Here is an 18,674-nt window from a genome sequence, read left to right as displayed (position 1 = left end):
TAATCGCTGAGCATTGGTGGAGCATGCCTTTAATCCCAGCATTCGGGAGGCAGAGGCAGGCAGATCTCTGTGAGTTCGAGGCCAGCCTGGTCTCCAGAGCGAGTGCCAGGATAGGCTCCAAAGCTACACAGAGAAACCCTGTCTCAAAAATAAAAAAAAAACAAATAAATAAAACACCTAATGGTCTAATAAAGAGCTGAATGACCAATAGTGAGGCAGGAGATACAATAGTTGGGGCTGGCAGGCAGAGAGAATAAACAGGAGGAGAAATCTGAGGAAAAGAAGGAGCAAGAAAGCAAGGAGAGAAAGATGCTAGGGGCCAGCCACCCAGTCACACAGCCAGCTGTGGAGTAAGATATGCAGAAGTAAGAGAAAGGTAAAAGCCCAGAGGCAAAAGGTAGATGGGATACTTTAAAGTTAAGAAAAGCTGGCTAGAAACAAGCCAAGCTTCTAAGCCTCATTGTGTGTGATTTATTTGGGAGCTGGATGGTAGATCCCCAAAGAGTAAAAATCAAGCAACACAAGGCAGAGAGAGCAGATGCTAAAGGTGAACCTTGGGGTTTTATAGCCAGGCTCCACTTTCTGTCTGCTCTCTGCTTCCTATCTGCAGATGCAATGTGACCAGCCATCTCACATCCTTGTGCCATGATTTCTTCATACGATTTGTGTGTCCTTGAACTGTAAATCATAATAGACATTTCCTCTCTTAAGGTATTTCTTTTCTAAATAATTATTTATTTTTATTTTTTGTGCATTAGTGTTTTGCCTGCATTTATGTCTGTGAGAGAGTGTTGGATTCCCTAGAACTGGACTTACAGACAGTTGTGAACTGCCAGTGCTCTTAACCACGGAGCCATCTCTCCAGTTTCACATTGCTTATTTGTTTTTTATCTCAGCCTTGAGAAGAGTACAGTGCTTAAGTAACAGTAGAAGCCACACACTCAGTGGGGGTTGGTGGGAGATCTCAGTTGACCACAGTTCAGGTCCTTGGCACACACATGAAGAGCCAGGCATTACAAAACATACCTCTAATTCCAGATCTGGGAACCTACAGACATGAAGATTCCTGACACTTGTTGGCTAGTCAGTCTGGGTGAGTTGGTGAGCTCGAGAACCACAGAGAGACCTCGGTGCACACAAGTAATGTGAGTGGGTGCTAGAAAGATGGTTCAGCAGTTAAGAGCATGTTTTGCTCTTGTAGAGGGCGAGTTCAATTCTCAGCACCGACTCAGGCAGCTCACAATTGCCTGTAACTCCAGCTCCAGGGGATTTGACGCCCTCTGCTGGCTTCAGAGCACACCTGCACTCATGTGTACATGCCTGCACAGCAACGTATGCATACATAATTAAATATAATAAAAATAAATCTTAAAATAGGTAGAATGATAGAGGGAAACACATGCAATCTCAAAACCCACACCAAGAAGCTACATACTGGTATAGGTTTACAGTTGAGGTTATCACCTTCATAGTAATTGGAAGATCTAAAGATCTGGTGGCCCCATAAGAATTGTCTTCTTTTTGATACTGTATTTGTATTAATTTTTATAATTTAAAATATACATGGATATGATATATTTTTGTTATATTCACCCCACACCTCTGCCCCAACCCCTCCCAATTTCATGGCCTAATTTTTGTTTTTTTATTATCCAATAGGATTTATAATACACTTGGACGGGAGCATTTTACAGATAGCAGTCCCCCTGATCTGAGTGTGGAGTGTCCTGAGAACCTACTGGAGATTTGAAATCATGGGCAGCACAGTTCCCTCCATGTGTACATTGGGTCTTTCACTCACAAACTTAACTGTGATAATGTTTAACTTAAAAATTGGGCACAGTAAGAGACTAACAACAGGAACTGGAGCCAAAAAGTGTGCAAGCCTTTAATCCCAGCACTCAGGAGGCAGAGGCAGGCGGATCTCTGTGAATTCAAGGCCAGCCTGGTCGGTGGAGTGAGATCCAGGACAACTAGAGTTGCATAGTGAGATCTTGTCAAAAAAGAAAGAAAGAAAGAAAGAAAGAAAGAAAGGAAGGAAGAAAGGAAGAAATAGAGAGAGAAAGAGAGAAAGAAGCCAAAGAGGCTGGCAGGCTATTAGGGTTTAATAACAAACTGCCTTCCTTTCATTTTTTCTTTAGATGATATCTTGCAATGTTACACCTAGGTTAGACTCAAACTCGTGGGCTCAAGTGATCCTCCCACCCCTCCCTTTCCGGTAGCTGGGAACACACTAGTGTCACCACTCAGGCATCTCCTTTGCCTTTGTTCACCATAACTCTAAAAATTTCTATGTTGGGGCCTGGGCCATCGCTCAACTGTCAGCTTGCTCACCTAGCATGCATGAGGCACTGGATTCAAGCCTCGAACCACATCCTGCAGCACCAGAGCTTCAGGTCCAAAGCACTGGTATCATCTCTGACTCAGGGCCATGTTAGTCCTAGCCCCAGGAGCAACCCCAAGCAACAAGGCAGAAAACAGTGAAGAACCTCGTATCCTTGCCCTTGCGCCTGGGTGTGTTCTGTGGAATCTCTCATGGTGAGTGAGGCCAAAGGGACTGGGCCTCCAGCACCCACGGCTAGATGAAACCTGTATCAGTAGTTCTTTTTTTAAATAATATTTTTATTTTTATGCACATTGGTGTTTTGCCAGCATGTATGTCTGTGTGAGGGTGTCAGAAGAACTGGAACTAGAGCTGCAGAAAGTTGTGAGTTGTGATGTGGGTGTGGGGAATTGAACCCAGGTCCTCTGGCAGAGCAGCCAGTGGCCTTAACCACTGAGCCATTTCTCCAGTGCCCTCCATCAGTAGTTCTAATTCCCTTATTTCAGTTCTGCAATCCCTCCTATGCTTCCTGGGGTACCCTCTGAAGTAAGCTACTTAGATTCTTATTGAAAGTTGTGTTTTTAAGAGAACCCAAGCTAAGACAGCTGCCTTGGAGATCATATGCCAGACAGCTCTGTCCAGACAGACAAGGCTGTAGCACGACAAACAAAAGACCCAGAGACAGATATTCGGGTTCAGGTTTCATGCTGAAGATCAGAAGAGCAAAGCAGCTGGCCACTAACTTTTACTCTACCTCAGAATGAAAGGCAATCCTGGCTCCACCAAACCTCAGACTGCTGCCTCTCATCAGCATGGCTGGAGAATCCTGAGACTACAATGCCTTCCTATCCTCAATGTGGCTAGAGTATGAGACCCTGTTCCTGTCTTAAATACCTCTCATGAGTGTGATTCCCAAGTGCTGAAATCATCTTTGTGTGAGCTGTTTCTCTTTAGGACTGGATCAATTTCATGTTGTCAGTGTGGCCTTGAACTAACAGAGATCCATCTACCTCTTAATCCTGAGTCCTGGGATTAAAAGTGTGTACCACCACTGCCTGATCTCTATAGCTTGAGGCTAACTATGCTTTCTGAATCCTCAGGCAAGCTTTAATAAATCATAAATAATATACCACCACACAAAGTCCCCTGGGTCCTGTACAGTGTCTTGCTAGAGGCATTGTGTGTTTAGGAGCTGCAGTGTGTTAAGTAGCTGTAAGACCCTCCTGGGATGGATCTATGCTGCCAAAAGCAGGGAAGATAGCACTAGGACAGATCCTAAATGAAAATTTCTCTGTAGTTCCAAAGGCTGTGGGTTTGCTTTCGTAGTCAACTTGATTGGACCTGGGATCAACACCTCTGGGCAGATCTGGGAAGGCATTTTCTGAAAGGATTAGCTATGGGGAGACCCCTCCCTGAGGGTACCATGCCAGATACAAAGAGGGGAAGGGAGTGTAGACGTTGCCTTACGTCTTTGCTGTTTGCTGGTGAGTTATGCACTCTGCCACCATGCTGATAGGGAGCCCAATTTCTCCAACCTTCCAACATGGTCTGAAGGCCAGAGACTCTCAGGAGTCTTCCAAGCCTTCAAGTCCAGATTGGAACTTTGGAGGCATCTAGACTCGTGGACTGAATGCCTATAGGGTTCCTAGTCTTTCCAGTGTGCATATAGGCACTGTTAATTCTCTAGACCAAATCATGTAAGCCATCTGTTATGTCCCCTTTGCAATACATATTTGAATGCATTTCTTCTATGGGTTCTGGTGTTCTAGAGAATGCTGACTAATTGTCTACGTACCATAAGATTCATGTCATGACAGACTCAAGGAAGAAAAATGCCAGAAAGTCACTTTATAAATAGGCCTTCAAAGGACAATCTTGCAAAACCAAGGCCACCATGAAAGGCTGTACAGCTTGTGGCTTTCTGACAGGGGAAAGTGGGTTTAAATTCCAGCCTGGTTTTTTTGCAACCAAACTGAGCACCCATGCCAAAGGTCAGGTATTTAATGAGTAAAGTCAGTCATTTCCGAGTAGCCCTGTGGGCAATGACCCCCCATCCCTAGTGATTCTCACTTAAAAAAAATTAGTTAGGTTTCATTCTCAGATCCCAAAACATGATTGCTAGCGATATATTCTTTATAACCACTCAACAAAAGCTTCTTGAAAGCCCGGGGCTGTTTGTTGTAACGGAATTTTCCTCATGTGAAGAAGTCAGCTGGCTGTTGGGTTATTAATGCACTTTTAGTCTCTCCCCACCCCCCACCAAGTTGACAGCTCTAGCATTATGTTGGCACGATTTATTCTGCGAGGGCATCTTTGCCCCGGCTCTATCTTCCATCTCAAAATTGGAAGTCTTATTTTCATTGTGTTTGTCCGGCATTTAATAAGATTAGAACTTGTTTGGTTGGCTTTTGTTGAGTGAGATAAAACACACACACACACACACACACACACACACACACACACACACACTCCCCACCAGGTTCACCTTCCAGTTCTCTCTCTCTCTCTCTCTCTCTCTCTCTCTCTCTCTCTCTCTCTCTCCCTCTGTGTGTGTGTGTGTGTGTGTGTGTGTGTGTGTGTGTGTGTGTGTGTGGGGAGGAGCCATTTAGCTAGCTAAATAGATGGTTATTTTCAACAATAAAATGAGCAAACAATGTGAGAGGACCCATACCTTAAAATTTTAAAAAACTAAAAATAAAAAAACACCCTCTGTTTGACCTTGAGGTCTGTGGCAGGCTGGCCAGGAGAGCAGAGTGCCCTAACAGAGAGAACAAGACTCCAAACAGAGAGAGTTCACAGACGCCTGCTTGTCTTCTGACTGCTTTGTTTAAACCAACTCCTCTCTGGTTTATAATCCTTTATGAGAGTGAATTAGGAAGGGGAAGTTGAAGGTCTGTTCAGAGCACCTAAGATTCCTGAAATAAGCTCTTAACTGTGTAGCCTCCTCTCTTGGAGACACTGAGGGATGGCTCTCACAGTGGCGTTGGTCTTCACATGCTTTTACTGTCATTGTCATGTATTTGCCAAAGACAGTCTTTAAAGATTTAGTTTTTTCTTTCCATTTTACTTGCACAGGGCTTCACCAGCATGTCTGTGTGGCCTGATGTGCATAGAAGAGGGTCTCGGATCCCCATGTGGGTGCTGGAAACCAAACCTAGGCTCTCTGCAGGAGTGCTCTTCACCTCAGTGATTTCTCCACTCCCCTGCCCTCATTTTTTATCATGACAAAGAGGGCTTGCTATTTTAAAAAATTATTTATTTGTTGTTATTTTATGTGCATGGGTGTTTTGCCTGCATGTATGTCTGTGTGAGGGTGTCAAATCACTTGGAGCTGGATTACAGACAGTTGTGCACTACCATGTGGGCGCTGGGAACTGAACCCTGGTCCTTTGGAAGAGCAGCTAACCACTGAGCCCTCTCCTCAACCACATCATCATCATCACCATTATTAGTATTATTTTATTATTATTATCAGTGTCTGTATGTATAATTGTGTAAAGGGGCATGTGCCAAAACACATAGGTGGACATCAGAGGACAACCCTGTGGAAATGTTTCTCTTTCTCCCTTTTATATGTTCCAGAGATGAAATTCAGACCATCTCAGCAGCCCTTGTTTTTATTTATTGACTTTGGGGATTGTTTTGTCTTATTTTTTTGAGACAGGGTTTCTCTGTACAGTCCTGGCTGTCCGGGAACTTGCTCTGTAGACCAGGCTGGTCTGGAACTCACAGAGATCTGCCTGCCTCTGCCTCCTGAGTGCTGGGATTAAAGGTGTGTACCACCACCACCTGACTTGTTTTGTTTTGTTTTGTTTTGTTTTGTTTTTAAAGACAGAATCTCACTGTGTAGCCCTGGCTGGCCTGGAACTCTTGGAATAGATTGGTTGGCCTAGAACTTACAAAGACCCCCTGCCTTGCCTCCCAGGTGCTGAAATTGAAGGTGTGAGCCATCGTGACCTGAATTTGATCCTCAGCACTTCTGTTGAAAACCAAAAAAACAAAAGAAAACAAACAACACCTTAAAAGAACAGGGAAGGCGTGAGGTCATAACCTCAGTGCTGGGAAGGGAGAGACAGGCTGATCCCTGAGACTCAGTGGCCAGTCAGCCTAGGCAAGTCGATGAGTTCCAGGCCAACGAGAAACTGTGTCTCAATAAAAGATGGACAACTCCTGAGGGAAAAACACCCAAGGTTGACCTCTGGCCTCTTTACCCCTATGAGTAAGCATGCAGACCACACACACACACACACACACACACACACACACACACACGCACGCACACGCACACGCACAGGAACATGTGAAAACTTTGAAAACAAGTAAATAAAATGTGAAGACATCTCTGAGGTCACATTGAGGATAGAAGCCACCAGAAAGACATAAGGACATAGAAAAATGACATGAGGCTGCCTCGGAAGAGTTTGTGGGGTTGCTGCTCACCCAGACTGTCTCCTCTAGGCATTTCTGCACAAGGCAGGCCTTTTATGGTTAAACCATTGTTGTACTCACACTCAGACTGACTCCTGGCCCAGCCTCTTAAGGGCAGATCAACTCTTTAGTCACTGGAGCTCCAGCTGTGTCAGACAAATTTCCTACAGCTCGGAATATTTTCCTTCTGACTCACAACAGTTATCCTGATTAATAATAGAGTTGCCATTTTAGAAGTCATGTCCCTTCATCTCATGCTGTATTTTTTTTCTTTTCTCTTTTCCAATTTGTTTAACTTTATGTTTTGTCTGCATGCGTCTGTGAATCCTGTGCATGCAGTGACCACAACGGCCAGAAGGGGGCATCAGATCCCCTGGGACTGGAGTTACAGTTGGTCAGAAGCCACCATGTGGGTGCTGGGAATAGAATACATGTCCCCTGGAAGAACAGCCAGTGCTCTTTGTCCAGCACCCAATATTTCTTTCTTTTTAAGATTTTAGATATTTTAAGGTGTGTGTGTGTGTGTGTGTGTGTGTGTGTGTGTGTGTGTGTGTGTGTTGGGTATGTACACAAGTGTGCAGGTGCTCCAGAGGCCAGAGACTGGAATCCCCCGCCAGACTGGAACAGGAATGACACGGGGTTGTGAGCTGCCTGACTGGGGTACTGAGAACTGAACTTAGGATTTTTGCAAGAACAGGACTCTCTCTGAACCACTGAGCCACCTCATCAGCCTTTTGTTTTGTTTTGTTTTGTTTTTTGTTTTTCGAGACAGGGTTTGGTTTCTCTGTGGCTTTGGAGCCTGTCCTGGAACTAGCTCTTGTAGACCAGGCTGGTCTCGAACTCACAGAGATCCGCCGGCCTCTGCCTTCCGAGTGCTGGGATTAAAGGCGAGGGCCACCAACACCAGGCCCAGCCTATTTTTCCTGTTCATTCATTTTTATGTATCTATTTTGTGTGCTCACTTGTGTATGTCTGTGCATGTACATACCATACTGTGGCAGTTTGAATGAAAATGGCCCCGTGGGCTCACAAGGACTGGCACTATAGGGAAATATGGTCTTGTTGGAGTAGGTGTAGCATTTTTTTAGAGGAGGTGTGTCACTAGGGAGTAGGCTTTGAGATCTCAGAAGTTCAAGCCTGGCCAGTGTGTCACTGTCACTTCCTGCTGCCTGTAGATCCAGATATAGAATTTTTAGCTGCTTCCCCAACACTGTGTCTGCCCTCGTGCCGCCATGTCCCACCATGATGACAGTGGACTAAACCTCTGAACTGTAAGCCAGCCCCAACTAAATGTTTTCCTTATAAGAGTTGCCGCAGCCATGATATCTCTTCACAGCAATAGAAACCCTAGCTAAGACACATGCCATGTATGTGGAAGCAGGAGTCAGTTACCTCCTCTCACTACACAGATCCTGGGAGTCAAGTCAGGCTTGGCAGCAATCATCTTCACCTGCTGAGCCATCTTGTCAGCCCATTTGTTTTCCAATCCAGAGTGCAGAGTCTCACACCGTGGAGCCTCTCTAAACTCCAGTTTCAGAAGTTGCTATTGTTGCAACTCTCAGAAGTCTAGAAAAAGTACTACAGATCTCAGGTCGTGTCAAGGTCGATTTTGAAATAATTCCAGTTTCTCTTGCTACCTAAATCAAGAACTGAAGAAAAACACCACAGATGGTCACAGCTACTCAAAAAACCTAGAAGGGCTATTTCCAAGGCCACTGTCACATCTCTCTTTTGATAGGCACTGCCTCTGCTCCCCAGGGCAGGGGAAAACAACGGTGGGCTCTGACATACCTCTGCGCATTCCACACAGTGGCTGTCCTCTGCAGAATCCTTGGAAACATTTGACTGGCAAAGGATTTGAAACAAGCAGTTCACTACTATAATGGTAATATTGTCAACTTGATGGGATATATTATTTTTTTCCATTTGTGTGGGGGAGTGTGTGTGTGTGTGTGTGTGTGTGTGTGTGTAAATATGTTTCTGTGTATGTGGGCACACTGGCATGCAAGCATGTGAAGGCCTGGGATTGATATCAGGAATTACCCTCAACCAGTCCTCTTCCTTATTCATTGAGGCAGGGTCTCCCACTCAAACCCAGAGTCCTAGGGGAGGGGGAGACACAGCTTGCTCTGGGGGTCCCCTCTCTGCCTTCTCAGGCCGGAATTACAGGCCAGTCCCATACCCACCCAGCATTTATGTAGGTTCTGAGGACCTGAACTCTGGTCCTTGTACTTGCACAGCAAACACTTTAACTACTTAGTTGTCTCCCCAGCCCATTGATAAGATTTAGAACCTTTGGGCACATCTGCACGGGCGTTTCCAGAGATACTGGACTGAGGAGGGAGGACCCACCTGAACTACGGTGGCAGCATCCTGTGAGCTGGGGTACCAGTCTAAACAAAGAGGACACAAGCCAAGTGTGTGTGGTTCATGTCTGTAATCCCAACACTTGGGTGGTGAGGCAGGAGGGGCAGGAGTTCAAGGTCTTCAGCCACATGGTGAGTTTGAGGGGAGCCTGGGCTATATGAAACCCTTTCAGTTAGACAAAGGGGGCAGAGAGGAAGAGAAGTATTTATCTCTTCCTGCTTCCTTGCTGGGGATGCCATGTGACCAGCTGCCTCAGCCCTGTCACCTGCCACGATTTTCCTGCCATGATTGACTGGACCAGCTATGTGCCCAAACAAATGCTTTGTCCTTAAGTTGCTTTTTATCAGATGTTTGTCTCAGCAGCAGGAAAAATAAGCTCATTAAATGTAAAAGTATTTACTTATTTTTAATTATTTCTTTCATTTTTGAGATTATATCATTTCTCCCTTCCCTTTTCTCCCTCCTAACCATCCCCTAAACCCCATTTTATTTTTTAGTTTAGTTTTTGAGACAGGGTTTCTCTGTGTAGCCCTGGCTGTCCTGGAACTCACTCTGTAGACCAGGCTGGCCTCAAACTCAGAAATCCAGAGTGCTGGGATTAAAGTCAAGCATTTTGTCGTTTCTATGTCTTACGTTGTTTGCTATAAGAGAAGTTGTTCGTATGAATGAATATCCATACCTTCTCAGCAGTAGGATGGTGTTTGACTGCAAGGTAATGTCCCTCCTCTTCAGGAGGGTGTTGAGGAATGCTAACATGGGGCATGATGGTCTCATACAATCATAACGTGGATGAAAATTTCAAATTGCCAAGTGACCTTGAAGCCATTTTCACATCTCAGCACTATGTACTGTAAGTGTGTTCCTGGTGTTACCAGCGTATATAACTCCACTGCACTGTCAATCATAGAAATGTCTAGCACATACAATTATGCACACTGAATAATGCTTGATGATGAATGTTACTGACTCGTGAGGTAAATCTTTCCACCATTCCTAACTGTATTCCAATATATGAAAAACTATGCACTTGGGGCAGAGATGATGGCTGAGTCTGTAACGTGTTGGCTATACAGGCCTGGTGGCCTTAGTTTGATCCCCAGAATCCACATTTAAAAGCTGGTTGTCTTGGGCTGGAGAGACAACTCAGCAGTTAAGAGCACTGTCTACTTTTCCAAAGGACCCCGGTTCAATTCCCAATACCCACATGGTGGCTCACAACTGTCTGTAATTCCAGTTCCAGGGGACCTGACACCTCTTCTGCCCCCTAGGGCTCCTCCATACAAGCAGGCATACTCATATATACATGGGTTTTTTGTTTGTTTGGTTGTTTTTTTTTGGGGGGGCGTTCAAGACAGGGTTTCTCTGTGGCTTTGGAGGCTGTCCTGGAACTAGCTCTTGTGGACCAGACTGGTCTTGAACTCACAGAGATCCGCCTGCCTCTGCCTCCTGAGTGCTGGGATTAAAGGCGTGCGCCACCACTGCCCGGCTTTATAAATACATGTTTTAAGCTGTGTGCTTATAACCCCAGTGGATGAGCATCCACTCTAACTAACCCAGTCAGAGAATCCCCAGGCCTGAGAGACTCTGTCTCTGAAAGTCAAGAAGGAAGGCATCTGGGGGAATAACACCTTAATGAATTCTTGTTTTTTTTTTTTAAGATTTGTTTATTTTTATGTGCATTGATATTTTGCCTGCATTTATGTCTATACGAGGGTGAAGGATCCCCTAGAACTGGAAGAGCAGTCAGTCTCTTAACCTGTGAGCTCCCTATATGAATTCTTTTCTCAGAAAAATGTACACATCTGTACAAATCTGTATCTATTTTCAGGAGTTCATGAGCCTTTTAGACAAGGGCATTGATCAAGAAAACAGGAAACTTCCCCTGACTACATTGTTCCTGAGACTATGATGGCATGACAGTGACTTCACTGTTGTCCCATACTTTCACTCTCCAAATCTTCCACAATCTTTTGTGATAAGAAAATAAAGTCAACTGTATTTTACAGAAAAACCTTGTGACAGTGAGAAGGCTCAGTGGGTAGAGGTGCTTGCTGCCAACTCTGAGGACCCAAGTTTAATCCCTGGCACCACATTGCTGAAGGAGAGACCCAACTCCTGACCTCTACACATGTACCCTGACACATGTGTGCACTCTGACACGCACGCACACGTACACACACACACACACACACTAAAGTAATAAATCTTTTAAAAGGTATTATTCCACTCTCTTGGAAAAGAAACACATGGAGTTATTATCTATGGCTAACATGTATGAAAATGTTAGTCAAATGGTTCCCTGGGATCTCCAGCGTGACCTTAGGTAAATCATTTAACTGTCCATCGCAACCCTCTGACTGGCTGTCACATCGACACACGTGTGCTTATTCTCCCGTGTGAATGTGCTTGGCATTAATGAGGTCACTGTTTCTCCATGTCTAAATGTTCTTCAAGGCCCTTTCATAGAAAATCCCTTGGCATATGGAACAAAAGATTACCATTTTTTCTGTTATTTCTCAGACAGTCAACAGCTGCCAGCCTTATATAAATCGTATTTTACAGGGAATATTTCACCCATTCCTTTTTCTAATAGAGTAGAATAGAAACTGAATAGAATATGCAGCAAACCATAACTTCTGTCAATTTAAGGAAAAGAAATTGAAATTTGAGTTTATATTTTTTCCTCCCATTTACCATCCTCCATGCTAAATATAGTTTGTATCTTGAAATTTATGTCCCTAGAAACTAATTAAATAGGAAGTTTGAAATTGATTTGTGTTTTTTTTCCTAGACAGGGTCTGTCTGTGTAGCCCTGGTTGTCCTGGAACTCATTCTGTAGACTAGGCTGGCCTCGAACTCAGAAATCTGCCTGCCTCTGTCTCCTGAGTTCTGGGTATGTGCCATCACTGCCAGGCTTGATCTCTTTTCTTAAGTTTTGTTTTATTTTCATTATACTGAATGTGTGTGTGTGGGGGGTCAGTGCTTTGCCTCTACTCTTTGGGTCTTGGGACTCCAACTCAGATCCTTAGGTTGGTACTGAGTGACTTTACACACTGAGCCATCTAGCTAGTCCATGTTTTTGTATCATGGAGCATGTCTTACCTTTGAACTTCATCCTTACAGTTATTTGCCCGTATTCTGATGTGATCATGTGTGTATGTGTGCTCTTGGGTATGTCTGCATGAATCTGTGTAATGTCGTTGTGTATTTGTGCCTGTATATGTCTGTGTATGTGCTCTGTGTATTCATGTTTATTCATGTCTGTGTATGTGCCCTGTGTAGTCATGTCTGTGTATGTCTGTGTATGTCTCTGTAAGTCTCTGTATGTCTGTGTATATGTTTTGCTGCAGTGGCTCTGCCCTTCTCAGTGATTATAAACATTTGTATTTTCATTGAATGATTTTGTGACTTGAAGGTTTTGAATGTTTACTCATTTCATCTATTTTGAATCAATTTTGAGAATGGTATGAGTTGCAGCTTTATTATCCCCAATAGTCTACTACTAATACATTTATAATACTAAACCATAAATTAATACTAACTATGTTGGTAAATACCTTATGTCAATACCACTGAGTGTTAAGATCATGCAAACATTCTTTGCTAATATTCATTTTTAAAAATTATTTTTTAAATTTTATTTTTTATATATGAGTGTTTTTCCTGAATGTTTGTCTATGTACCACTTGTGTCATTGTCCCTGGGACCAGAAGAAGGCATTAAATTCCCTGGAATTGGAGTTATAGTCATGAGTCACCACATGAGTGATGGGAACTGAACCCAGGCCCTCTGCTAGAGCAGCAAGTGCTCCTGACCACTGAACCATCTTAGCCATGCCCTTAGCATTTTTTTAAATTATTTATTTATTTATTTATTTATTACTTATTGTTTTTTGAGACAGGGTTTCTCTGTTTAGCCCTGGCTATACTGGAAATTGCTCTGTAGATGAGGCTGGCCTTGAACTCACAGAGATCCTCCTGCCTCTGTCTCCCGAGTCTTGGATTAAAGGTGTGGACCTGTAGCAGGCTTTCTTTTTGGGCTGCCAACCAGCTCCCAAATAATGACTTGGAGACTTATTATTAGATAGGAATGCTCTGCCTTAGCCTGTGCTTCTCCCACCAGCTCTTATAACTTAATTTAACCTGTTTTTCTTCTTCTATATTTTGCCTCAGGGCTTTTTACCTTTCTTTCATTCTGTATGTCCTACTTTCCTGCTTCCTCTGTATCTGGCCCACTGGCCCCAGACATCTTCCTCTCTTTCTCCCTTGTTCTCTCTCCTTCCTTTTCTCTTGAGTCTAGTTCCTCCTCCTACTACTTATTCTCTCTGCCCACCAGCTCCGTCCATCCCTCTACTGTCTATCTACTGGCTGTTCAGCTTTTTATCAGGCCAATCAGGTGCCTTAGGCAGGCAAGGTGAAACAAATGCACAAGGCCTTTACATACTTAAACAAATGCAACACATCTTTACAGGGTTAAACAAATATTCTGTTCCTCAACATGCGCCACCACCCCCCAGCTTCTGTCATTCATTTTTATACACATACACAGCTAGTTCCCTGGCTTCCATGCCACATCATTAACCTATTTGTCTACTTCTACACCCAAACCATGCAGTTTTAATTACTTTAGCATTACTGAATATTCCAGTATCCTGTGTGATGAGTCATCACAGCTGTTTTTAGCTAGGGGGGAGGCTATGTATGCTAATAGCCTTCTGAATGCAAAGCAAGGAAAAACAGATTTGCTTTCAATGTAAAAACATGCGATTTTAAATGTGTTGAGGGAAGTCACAAATGTCACAGAAGCAATCATGAACGAACGATAAACCCACTGATGATGAAAAGCTGGGGTGGCAGTTTTTCTTGGCTCCATGTTTTCATTTTCACAGACTTTCCAGGAATTCCTCTGAAGGTGGAGAGATGGCCAGGAAACCCACACGCAGCTAACACACCAAAGGATGAAGCAAGAGTGCTGGAATGTAGCTTGGTATTAAAGGATGTGCCTGATGCCTGGGGTGTGCAAGGTCCTGTGTTTGATTACAGCCAAGAGCTGGGGGGGGGGGTGTCACTAATAAAACCTGTTACTTTGATCTTCGAGGTAGTCAGGTGCAATAAAAATATCCCCTGAAAACGTATAACCACAAACTAGCCTTCACATTGGTTTGTGACCTAATTCACATAGCCTGTGTTTTCTGAGAAACCCCAGATGATTTATTTTTAAATGACTCCAGAGTAGATGTAACATTGCTACCCAAACCCTCAAAGACCACACAAAGAGAACCAAAAGACCAGCCTGACTTAGAAACATCAATGCAAAAACATTAAGTAAAATGCAAAGAAATGGATATCAATGCAAAAACATTAAGTAAAATGCAAAGAAATGGAATTGAGGGACACATTCCCAAAGGAACTGTGAGCTTTGATATATGAGTGAGAAAAATGGTCCATTATCAAAGTCTAGGTATGTTATAGCCAAGCTTGATGGTTCATGCATAAACCCAGGACTTGGAAGGCTAAGAAAAGGTGATTGCGGAATTTAGAGGCCAGCCTGGGCTACATAGCAAGATCCTGTCTCAAAACAATCAAACTTATGGAAATCTTGGTATTTTCATGTCTTAAGAGAAAAATGGTGTGATCTTAGTTGATATTAATTTGGGAGGGAAGGGGCTTTCTTTCTTTTTTTAGGTTTATTTATTATGTATACAGTGTTCTGTCTGTCTGTATGTCTGCAGGGCAGAAGAGGGCACCAGATCTCATTACAGATGGTTGCGAGCCACCATGTGGTTGCTGGGAATTGAACTCAGGAAGAGCAGCCAGTGCTCTTAACCACTGAGCCATCTCTCCAGCCCCTGGGAGGGGGCTTTCTTGATTTAAGAAAATCCCCATGAAATATGCAGAACTTCCTCATAGGTATTTATTTATTAGTCCAGACCCTACCTTATTTATTTATTATTTTCATTATTCTTTGACATATATGGGTGCTTTGACTGTATGTATGTGGGCACTCCATGCATTCTTGGTGCCTGCTAAGGTCAAAAGGGGATGCTGGAAACCCCAGGACTGGCGTTACAGACAGTTTTGTTGCTCTGTGGTTATTGGGAACAGAACCTGGGTCCTCTGGATGAGAAGTTGCTGCTCCTAACTAACTGCTGAGCCGTCTATCCAGCCCTAGAATCTATTTTAAGATTGATGTTATTATTTGGTGTGTGTGTGTGTATGTGTGTGTGTGTGTGTGTGTGTGTGTGTGTGCTCACGCATGTCCACTAAAGTACATGTGCATGTGTACATATGAGTTCACTGTTCTCAAAAGAGAGTGGCAAATGCCGTGGAGACATCAGCCTCCAGATGTGGGAACCGATCTCAGCCCCTCTGGAAACGCAGCAGGTGTTCTGGACTGCTGAGCCGCTGCTCCAGTCCCCAGAATCAACCTTGATGAGAAACAATGGCAGCCTCAGGCTGAAGTAAAAGCAAGACCAGAATGCCCTCACCACCATTAACAAAAACACCGCCTGAGGCTGCTCACAGATGCAATTAGATGAGAGAAAAGTGTGAGAGAGGAGCTGAGAATGGGTCTCCATTCACAGAGAGAGGAGCTGAGAATGGGTCTCCATTCACAAAGAGAGGAGCTGAGAATGGGTCTCCATTCATGGAGTGCTTGCCTGGCAGGGAGCCCTGGCTCAGTCCCCAGCACTGTAGCAAGTGAGCATGGTGATACTGACACACAACTGGGATCTTAGTACTCAGCTGGTAGACATAGGAGGCTCAGAAATACAAGTCATCCTTACTTATATAAGGATGTGTGTGTGTGTGTCTCAGGTTCCATGCCTACCCGAGACACACACACACCACACATACTTGGGAAAGAGATGGTAAGCCATAACTAATCTCAAATAATATGGTTTTATATTTAACAGTCGCTGAAGGGCCTGTCAAGCAGACTCATTGGGTAAAGAGGCACTTGCCACCATGTCTGACACCAGGGCTTGATCCCTGTGACCCACTAGATAGAGAGTGGGCCTGAAAATTATTCTCTGACCTCCACATTCCTGCTGTAGCCTGCTCTTGAATGTACACACACACACACACACACACACACACACACACACACACACACACTAAACAAGTAAATTTGTTTTGTTCTGTTTTGTTTTAATGAGTGTGATGGCTGATCTTGGTTGTCAACGTGACATGCCAGGGAAGAGGGAGCCCCTACTGAGGAATTGCCTCCCTCATATTGGCCAGTGGGCACGTCTCAGGGGACATTTTCTTCCACAGCCAGACACAGAAGAAGCAAGATGAGAATGCCATACTGAGTAAAGGTCCCAAGCCACATGGCTAAACATAGATAAGAATAATGGGTGAATTTAAGTTGTAAGAGCTAGTTAGCAATAAGCTTGAGCAATAGGTCAAATGGTTTGTAATTAATATAAGCCTCTGTGTGTTTATTTGGGACTGAACAGCTACAGGATGGGGTGGGGCAGAAACTTCCATCTATACTAATGTTCATCACAGCAATAGAAAGCGAGCTAGGACAAAATATCACTGAAATTCACTAAAACAAGAGGATCCTAACAGTTACTCAGAGTGGCGAATAACTAAAACAACACTAGTTAAATAATAAAATGGAGGCGCTGCCTCAGCTGCAAGCATGCTGGTCGTGCCTGGGGTACCAGCATGGCAGCTGACGCTGAGGGCAGGGTGGTGAGCAGCAGCCTGGGGCTTGAGCAAGTCCTGCCCCAGGCATACTGCCCACAACACGATCACCTGGACTCTGAGCAGCAGGATGTCCAAGCCAAAGAGTGATTCATTTCCTGGTTTGAGCCTCCTCGAGGGAATTCTGTGGTCTGTGCTGCCACTGGAGGCTGTGTTGATGTCTGTAGTCTGTGCTGCCAACAAAATCCATGTCGATGTCTGTGGTCCGGGTTACCTCTGGAGACCCTGTGCCTCTAGAAAAGCCCTGTTGATGTCTGTGCTCTGAGCTGCCTCTGAGTCCACGCGGAAGTTATGATCCACAAGCTACTATGGAAAGGAAGTTTCTTTTACAGTAGACTTGATGAAGCTATTAAAGAGAGCCCTTAAAATTTGTGCTGAAGAGCCTGGAGGCAGTGGCGCTCACCTTTAATTCCAGCACTAGGGAGGCAGAGGCAGGTGAATCTCAGTGAGTTTGAGGCCAGCCTGCTCTACAGAACGAGTTTCAGGACAGATAGAGCTACACAGAAAAACCCTGTCTTGAAACACACATACACACACACACACACACACACACACACACACACACACACACACACACACGCTTGAGATGTAGCTCTTCACAATTGATGCCTTCTACCTGGAGTGGGGAAGGACTGTTTTCCTTGAGGGGCTGGCCACTGAGTGTGACCATGCCCCAGTGAGTATATGGGAAACACAAATTGGACTTGTTGAGGAGGGGTTCTTTTTCTTTTCCTTTTTTTGGGTGGGGCACAAGGGTGGGAGAGTGGACCTGGGAGGAATGTGCAATGGGGTGTATTATATGAAATTCCTAAATAAATAAAAAGATTATGTTGGGGGGGGAGAAAAAATGGAAAAGAAGACCCCATCTGTACCAACAGAAACAGCAACAGCAAATGATGACCTAATGAGAACAAGCTTTTAAAGAAACAGGCAATTTATGTAAGCAGACAACTTCAAAACATGACCGTGGAGCTCAAACAGCTGAACTGAAAGGCCAATGCTATTATTGGGTTGTAAGCAATAAAAAAGCCCATTATCTGGGGGCTGGATCAATGGCTCATTGGTTAAGAGCCACTAACTGCTTTTATTGAGGACCTGGGTTTCATTCCCAGCACCCACATGGTGGCTCACAAGTGTTTGTAACTCCTGTTCCAGAAGATCTGATGCTTCTTCTGGCTCCAGGGGCATTGCACCTACATAATGCACAGCCATATACCCAGGCAAAACATTCATACACATAAAAACTAAAAATTTAAAGTCTGCTCTATTTAAGTCTTTAATTTATAACTTTATCTTTTTGTAAAGGTCTGTGCCAGTTTGCCTGGGTATTCCAAAAGTTACCTTATTTTCAGTTTATGGGTATTTTCCTGCATATATGTCTGTGTACCACATGTGTGCCTGGCACCAGAAGAGGGCATTGGATCCTCTGGGACTGGAGTTTCAAATGGTTGTGAGCCTCTATGTGGGTGCTGGGATCAAACCCAGGCCCTCTGGAAGAGCAGCCAGGCTGAGCCATCTCTCCTGAAACTCATCTTGATAAAGTTACTAGTGCTTTCTCTGGAAAAAATAAAGTTTTAAGATTCATTCAAGTAAATAAACAAGAATAACCAGGAAAAGTCTGAAATGAAGACCAGAATGACAGAGCTAGCCCAATCAGATATTAAAATACACTCAAAGGTCCCATCAGTTGCAGGAGCATAGTAGGTGTGCATGACAAGAGGCTAAAGAAGCACCATACAAAGTGCAGCAGTAGGTCCAAGAATTTGGAACAAGAATCTATACTTCCCATTGTGAACCAGAATAAAGGTGTGTGTGTGTGTGTGTGTGTGTGTGTGTGTGTGTGT

At 44.1% G+C, this 18,674-nt stretch overlaps 1 long non-coding RNA gene across 1 annotated transcript; it reads left to right on the top strand.

The window, feature by feature from the left end:
* Positions 1–2,252: 2,252 nt before the first annotated feature.
* Positions 2,253–17,310, top strand: LOC103160738. The gene is made up of 3 exons (XR_003479839.2): positions 2,253–2,538; positions 8,490–8,636; positions 14,007–17,310. It is a non-coding gene; the product is annotated as an uncharacterized LOC103160738 (long non-coding RNA).
* Positions 17,311–18,674: the final 1,364 nt, after the last annotated feature.

This window comes from Cricetulus griseus (assembly GCF_003668045.3).
Source record: "Cricetulus griseus strain 17A/GY chromosome 1 unlocalized genomic scaffold, alternate assembly CriGri-PICRH-1.0 chr1_0, whole genome shotgun sequence".
Classification (NCBI taxonomy): Eukaryota; Metazoa; Chordata; class Mammalia; order Rodentia; family Cricetidae; genus Cricetulus; species Cricetulus griseus.
This window is presented reverse-complemented; position numbering and strand designations above follow the sequence as displayed.